General features: G+C 42.8%; 1 long non-coding RNA gene across 2 annotated transcripts in view; it reads right to left on the bottom strand.

Moving 5' to 3' along the window:
• LOC111965998 (uncharacterized) overlaps positions 1-6097 on the bottom strand; it is a 16740-nt gene extending 10643 nt beyond the window's left edge. For both annotated transcript variants that reach the window (XR_011480115.1, XR_011480116.1), the window contains exon 1: positions 5609-6097. This is a non-coding gene — a long non-coding RNA (uncharacterized lncRNA). The remainder of the gene's footprint in view (positions 1-5608) is intronic.
• Positions 6098-8069: the final 1972 nt, after the last annotated feature.

Below are 8069 nucleotides of genomic sequence, written 5' to 3'. Positions count from 1 at the left end.
GGTGTATAGAATCAAATCTAAGTCCTGTATTGACGCTTGTGCTGTTTGATGGTTCGTCTGGGGGCTTAAGAAGAATTTCTTATAAACGTCCGATTAGTGTCCCGCTCGTTGAAAGTGATGCTCTCGACTTTAGTCCTTTAGCTCGATGCCACATAATCCATTGCCTTCTGTTGGGATATGTACGTCAGTACACTGTCGGGACAACCGTCGTCGATGCACTTTTTGATAAAGCCGGTGACTGAGATGGTATTCTCCCTCAATTCATTGGATGAATCACGGAACATATTCCAGTTTGTGCTTAGAAAAAACAGTCCTGTAGCGTAGCATCCCGTGGTATCTGACCACTTTGTTATTGAGCGAGTCACTGATAGTTCCTTGCTTAGTTTTTGCTTGTAAGCAAGATCATCAGGAGGATAGAATTATGTCAATTTGCCGAATGGAGGCGAGGGAGAGCTTTGTATGCGTCTCTGTGTGATGAGAAAGGTCGGTCTGGAGTGGTTGATCATTGCTATACAACCATTTTCAGGCCTTGCCATAGTTTGACTTAAATCTAACTCGGCCCACTCAGGAACATTCGCTGTTTCTAGATAAGCGGATAGCTAACTGTAACGTTAGAATAGCTTACCGAATAACTAGCTAATGTTTATCCGGACGAGTGGTCCAATCCCCATCTTTAAAATATTACAACACTACATAAAGCCTACTATTTTCCATGCCTTTACTCTCTGTACCAAATATTAAGTTCTGCTTTTCTGATGTATCAAATACTTATGTCATGCAATAAAATGCAAATGAATTACTTAAAAATCATACAATGTGATTTTCTGGATTTTTGTTTTAYATTCCGTCTCTCACAGTTGAAGTGTACCTGTGATAAAAATTACAGACCTCTACATGCTTTGTAAGTAGGAAAACCTGCAAAATCGGCAGTGTATCAAATACTTGTTCTCCCCACTGTATATAAAGTATACAATCAAATAAATATATAGAATGTTATTTCAAAACAACAGTACACCGAACACTATATAGCTATAATAAAGCTAACGTTATCTAGCTTATGAGAAGCTGATCTCTTTTCTTGGCTCACGTCATTTCTATAGAGAAAATACCATACGCCTGACACCGGACATAGGATTTCCCAGATTTTCGCCAAAATGTACATTACTGTTCAAAAGTTTGGGGTCACTTACAAAGGTCCTTGTTTTTGAAAGAAAATCCCAAAAAATGTGTCTATTAAAATAACATCAAATTTAGTAGAATGTTTTATTTTACCTTTATTTAACTAGGCAAGTCAGTTAAGAACAAATTCTTATTGTCAATGACGGCCTAGGAACAGTGGGTTAACTGCCTTGTTCAGGGGCAGAACCACATTTTTACCATGTCAGCTCGGGGATTCGATCTTGCAACCTTTCGGTTACTAGTCCAACTCTCTAACCACTAGGCTAATTGTTAATGTTGTAAATGACTATTGTAGCTGGAAGCGGCTGATTTTTTATGGAATATCTACATAGGCGTGCAGAGGCCCATTATCAGCAACCATCACTCCTGTGTTGTGTTAGCTAATCCAATTATCGTTTTAAAAGGCTAATAATTGATCATTAGAAAACCCTTTTGCAATTATGTTAGCACAGCTGAAAACTGTTGTCCTGATTAAAGAAGCAATACAACTGTCCTTCTTTAGACTAGTTGAGTATCTGGAGCATCAGTATTTGTGGGTTCGATTACAGGCTCAAAATGGCCAGAAACAAAGAACTTTCTTCTGAAACTCGTCAGTCTATTCTTGTTCTGAAAATGAAGGCGAGAAATTGTCAAGAAACGGACGCTCGTACAACGCTGTGTACTACTCCCTTCACAGAACAGCACAAACTGGCTCTAACCAGAATAGAAAGAGGAGTGGGAGTGCACATCTGAGCAAGAGGACAAGTACATTAGATTGTCTAGTTTGAGAAACAGATGCCTCACAAGTCCTCAAATGGCAGCTTCATTAAATAATATTCGCAAAACACCAGCCTCAACGTCAACAGTGAAGAGGCGACTCGGGGATGCTGGCCTTCTAGGCAGAGTTGCAAAGAAAAAGCCATATCAGACTGGCCAATAAAAATAAAAGATTAAGATGGGCAAAAGAACAGACACTGGACAGAGATATGGCTTTTAACTCTGCCTAGAAGGCCAGCGTCCCAGAGTCGCCRCTTCACAGTTGATGTGACATGCCATTGGAACACAGTGATGGATGCTGATAAATGTAGATATTCCATTAAAAAATATATTTATTTATTTTTAAAGCAGCCGTTTCCAGCTACAATAGTCATTTACAACATTAACAATGTGTACACTGTATTTCTGATCAATTTGATGTTATTGTAATGAACAAAAAGTGCTTTTCTTTAAAAATCATGGTCAAAATCAAGTGACAGCAACTTTTGAACGGAGAGAAAAATGAGAGAAAGGACTATTAAGACACTGCGGAGCCGGCGCGAGATATGGGTCAGAAACAACATACCTCAATTTTATTTAACCTTTATTTAACTAGGCAAGTCAGTTAAGAACAAATTCTTATATGGTCAATCCGACAGCTGAAGTGGCCGTACAGCATTTACTGCGATGCAGCCTCCCGCAGACGTCATGGCTTTCATACTTCTTGCACTTAGCGGAGCACAGCAGAGCTATTGGGAAGGAAGTGAGTTTGTGTTTACACAAGACGTACCGCCCCCACCTACTGTCAACAAGTCATGCCAACGCAGAGCTATATGGAAGCCCGACACATTGTTACAAATTGTGGTCATTTGCACTTGTGACGTAGTTAAAGGTGGAGGGCTGGAGCAAGCAGGGAATAACATCGCTTGAGAGGGCAATATTCATGTCAGGAGAAATGTAGTAATCATAAGGAGACATACTTGAATTGCAGAGGAGGAATGGGGGGGGGGGGGGGAGAGGTGGAAGAGAAGAGGGAGGTAGAGGTGAGCTTGAATTGGTTACAAATGAAATGGTTTGTTGAAGTAGAATGTAGAAAGTGTAAGCAGAGTGAGCTGTACGCCAGATCGAAGCAGGAGGAGAAATGGAAGTGAATGAGGGCGAAGTATCGGAGGTGGTAGGTGTGGTGAAGTTATCCGAGCCAGAGGCACGAGGGTCAGGTTGAGTCTGATGGTAGGAGTGACATTTTGGAAAAGTGGAACCTTGCCTTTTGGCTGATCCATTTGTGTTTTCAGGGTGGGTTAAAACGGAGTTATGTGCGTGGAATCGGTGAAGGTAACCCGAAGTGGTCTTGTATAATTGTTTGTGTTTCTGTTGTGAGAGGAGAAGGTGCTCGCATCAACGACTGGGACAAGAATGTGAATTGTTTCGCTCTCAGAAAAGGGCGAGTGATTACTGGCGTAGCGATAAATGTAAAGTGGCCAACTGAAGATAAATATTTCCGGTGTTTGTGATGCTCGGTGCGACGCAGACAGGGTGGCTTGAGTGGAAACAGAGTCGTGTCTGTTTTTTTGCGTTTTGATGTTTGAAGTCTGTGCCCGACCAGAAGTGTACGTTAGAAATACACTCAAATGAGCCAAAAGTGTGTAGGACAACCCGCTCGTCGAACATCTCATTCCAAAATCATAGGTATTATATGGATTGGTCCCCCCTTGCTGGTACATCAGCCTCCACTCTTTGGGAAGCTCCACTATATGTTGGAACATTGCTGCAGGGAACTTGCTTTCTAACCATAAGAGCATTAGTGAGGTTGGGCACCGGATGTTTATCCAATTAAGGCTGGCTCCAGTCAGCCGTCCAGTTCATCCCAAAGATGTTTGATTTAAGGTCAGCCTCTGTGCAGGCCAATCCACACCGATCTCCGACAAACCATTTCTGTATCGACCTCGCTTGTGCAAGTGGGGCATTGTCATGCTGATAAAATAAAGGCCTTCCCAAACTGTTGCCACAAAGTTGGAAGCACATAATAATCTAGAATGTCATTGTATGCTGTATCATTAAGATTTCCCTTCACTGGAACTAAGGGGCCCGAACCATGAAAAACAGCCCCAGACCATTATTCCTCCTCCACCAAATGTTACAGTTGGCACAATGCATTGGTGCAGGTAGCGTTCTCCTGGCATCCGCCAAACCCAGATTCGTCCTATGGACTGCCAGATGGTGAAGCGAGATTCATCACTCCAGAGAACGCGTTTCCACTGCTCCAGAGTCCAATGTCGGTGAGCTTTACACCACTCCAGCCGACGCTTGGCATTGCGCATGATCTTATGCATGTGTGGCTACTCAGCCATGGAAACCCATTTCATGAAGCTCCCGACGAACAGTTATTGTGCTGATGTTGCTTCCAGAGGCAGTTTGGAACTCGGTAGTGAGTGTTGCAACCAATGACAGGCGATTTTTACACACTTCAGCCCTCGGAAGTCCCGTTCTGTGAGTTTGTGTGGCCAACCACTTTGCAGCTGAGCAGTTGTTACTCCTAGACGTTTCCACTTCACAATAACAGCACTTACAATTGACCGGAGCAGATCTAGCAGGGCAGAAATTTGACGAACTGACTTGTTGGAAAGGTGGCATCTTATGACGGTGCCATGTTGAAAGTCTACTGCTGTTTGCTCGATTTTATACACCTGTCAGCAACGGGTGTGGCTGAAATATCTGGATTCACTAATTTGATGGAGTGTCCATATACTTTTGAATATATAGTGTATCAGTTATCCCGTACTAGCTTTTGTACCAAATACATTACGTTGTTACATGTGTCAAGCGTATGGGCATGTGGCAGCAGAGTGTAGGAGAGAGGTTCCTAGGTGTGAGAAGTGTGCAGTAGGTCATGAGACAAAATTAATGTGTAGCATTGGGGAAAGAAGCGGTATGTATGTGTTTTCTGTAGGGGTGCCCATGGGGCTGGGGATCAGAAATGTCCGGTGAGAGTGAGGCAGGTTGAGGCTACCAGGGTTAGAGTATTGCAGAACTTGTCATATGCGGAAGCAGTGACGAAATTATAGGAAGATGGGTCAAGGGGGAGGGATCCTGAGAGAAGTGGTGTAAGTAGTAGCTCTGTACCAGTACAGATGGACAGGCCAACAAGTGATATATGCTTCAGTAAGATTATATGCAGAGAAGTATTTGGGTGTAGGAGATTTGACATCAGAAGAGTTACAGGGTGTGTTGATCGGTGGTGTCCCATCCTTTCAGGCTGTTGGCCTGAGGTACAACTAGATTTAGTAGAATAGGGTGGTGGGTTTTTAACGAGTGTTGGGTTATATGGTAGGGTATTTGTTGATTTCTACCTTTTTTTCCAAGCAAAGAGTAAGGGAGTTATACTCCAGTCTAGTTGGTGGCGGTAATGCAATATTTATTCAATGCCAACAACCATTAAAACTCATTGAAGAAGATACAAAATGTGAGATGTGCAAGGGCATGTGGTATGGAGCTTGATTTGGCCTCTGCATGCCCCGCAATTGCGTCACACACTCCATAAAAAGCCTAGACCATATTTCACATTTTAGGATCAAGCATAAATTGGCTTTTATTCCGACCCCCTTGTGCAGCTCAGTGTAAACAAGCGTAATACTAGGGTCGGGATCTACTGGCTAGATAGATACAGTAACATTAGGCTAGATATTTTTCAACTCACCTCATCGGAAGAATTTATAATCCTAAAGAATTTGCAGTTGTCCATTGACGACTCTCTTAGTCCCAGACTGAGACGGTAGCTGCTGCTCTTACTAAATTACATACATAAATTAAAATACAAAATGGTTATAATAACAAGAACGTTGTAATTTTCAGCCAGGTATTGTAAATAACTAGCCTTTTGAAACCGTTGTTGGAAAAAGACAGCTACATAATCCACAGTTTCTAAACCCAAAGGCGCAACATCACGAGACTTCCAGGAACGCTTGCGAAGCAGGTCAGGTCGGGGTTTAGTGTATGAGAGAAGTGACAYATTATTCCTTAGTTGTTCATTTTCTCGAAATCTAAAGGCAAAACCTAGATTCGAGCCACTGTCTTAAGTAGTTGAACATTGTATTACTCCAACCTCGTGAAAATAACAAACTGACACGTTTTCATTTTCGTCAAAAACTATTTTATATCGAACGAGTGCCTTTGAGTTTACGGTTTGCACATGCGCAGTATGGCGCGAGAGACAGTAACAATGAGAACGTCTTTGACAGTAAAACCAGATGACATGTTTCTGCGCATGAGTTTAGCTAGATAACATCACCTACAAGCGTGATGGGGGATTTATATTGGAGAAGCAGTTTCTGCCTATCTTTATAATGTACTATCTTCGAACTGACGTCTACTGCGCAGACGTTGCATGCATCAACCAATGATTGTGTCATCCTCTTCTTTTTCTTATGTATAATGGCGGTCTGCAAACAAGCGTCAAGAGGTGCATGCCGCCACCTACTGTACGGGTGGTAAACAAAAAAATCCATAGTAGGAAAGGGGGAAAAGACAGACATCACACATAAAAACTAAAATACGATACAAAGTCCACCTTTTTAACTCCCTAGGTTGTCGAGAAATATTCACTGGTGCAGGCTCTACTACCATTGCATATTCAATGCTACTCACTCCTCCAGATAGGACACAAGCTGGCTAACCCTTCACCCAGGCCACCTCTGGCTCCTTCACCCAGGCCACCTCTGGCTCCTTCACCCAGGAATTTGGGTGCATGTTCCCCACCACAATTGCAACATATAACCTCCGCTGGCATTCGATACTCTTCCCTTCTGCATTTACTTGCCAGATGACAAAATCTTTGACACTGAAGGGGTTTATGCATGAAGGCTCTTACATGGTATCTCATGTAGCCCGACTTTACACGAGAAGGGAGAGACTCTTAATCAAAGAGGAAAAGTATGGATGAAGTGAGTTTCTTCACTCCATCTACCAATACGGGTCAGTCGACGTGCACCAACCACACCACGTACATCCTCGGGTATTTCATCTGCACGCACTTCATGCGCCACCCCAGAGATAACCCCCTTGATAGGCACTCTGCTTTGAAGATCCATACACAAAACATTTCACTCCGATATCTTTTTGAGGCAGAAAGCCCACTTATTCTGCTCCGCTGATCTAAAAATCTGAATAAGARCATCTCTACGGTGTCATCGACTGACAGATTGCTATAACTGTGGGGCACGTTCCTATGCCCAGGCATCGCTGACGCCCGCCAGATCCTACAAATATCTGGATAGGTATTTTACGTATCTGCTGACCACATCATACGTCATAGCAATCTGTCAGTCGATGACGTAGCACGCAACCATTGGTTGATGCACACAACGTCTGAGCAGGGGAACGCAACTATTATGTGGTTAGCTGATAAATACCCATCCAGGCAGCAACGTCTGAGCAGAGGAACGAGCCCACAGTCTCTCCCAACTGACAGAGTTACATTTTGCGAGCCAGCCCACTCTGGTCTGCAAGACGGTTGCAACCTGGCCTCAGAGCATTTAGTATTATTCTTTACGTATTTACTGGACACTCCATTTAGTATTATTCTTTATGTATTTACGGGACACTCCATTTAGNTCCATTTAGTATTATTCTTTATGTATTTACGGGACACTCCATTTAGTATTATTCTTTACGTATTTACGGGACACTCCATTTAGTATTATTCTTTACGTATTTACGGGACACTCCATTTAGTATCACTTGTTAGGCTACCAATGGAATAGCTGTCGAACAATATAATACAAATTGTTAGACGTATCCTAAGTCTTGATTGCACCTGCATGTTTTTTCTTTTAACAACGGAACCATATAAACAGAACACAATGGATGGAATACTTATATTGTTGCTCACGGTCCTCCCTGCAATTTGATCAGGTATGTTTAGTTTGAGCCATAGAGAATGATAAGAGGCCAAAAGGCTGTGTTAGCATGGGCAGCGCCATTGAAGGCTTCCATCATTTTAATGTAGTCAACAGAGTGGAAATTCCAACTTCATTGGCTGATCCTTCGGGGTGACCCTGTTGGAGTCAAGTCCAGCCGGTTCATCAGGAGGGATCAGCCCCAAAAATTTGATTTCCTCAATGGCGAGGCCGATACTGTCACAGACATTATAATGGCAAAGA

Source organism: Salvelinus sp. IW2-2015, linkage group LG6.2 (assembly GCF_002910315.2).
Source record: "Salvelinus sp. IW2-2015 linkage group LG6.2, ASM291031v2, whole genome shotgun sequence".
NCBI classification, from domain to species: Eukaryota; Metazoa; Chordata; class Actinopteri; order Salmoniformes; family Salmonidae; genus Salvelinus; species Salvelinus sp. IW2-2015.
The sequence above is the reverse complement of the archived record's forward strand: the minus strand, read 5'-3'. Positions and strand labels throughout refer to the sequence as shown.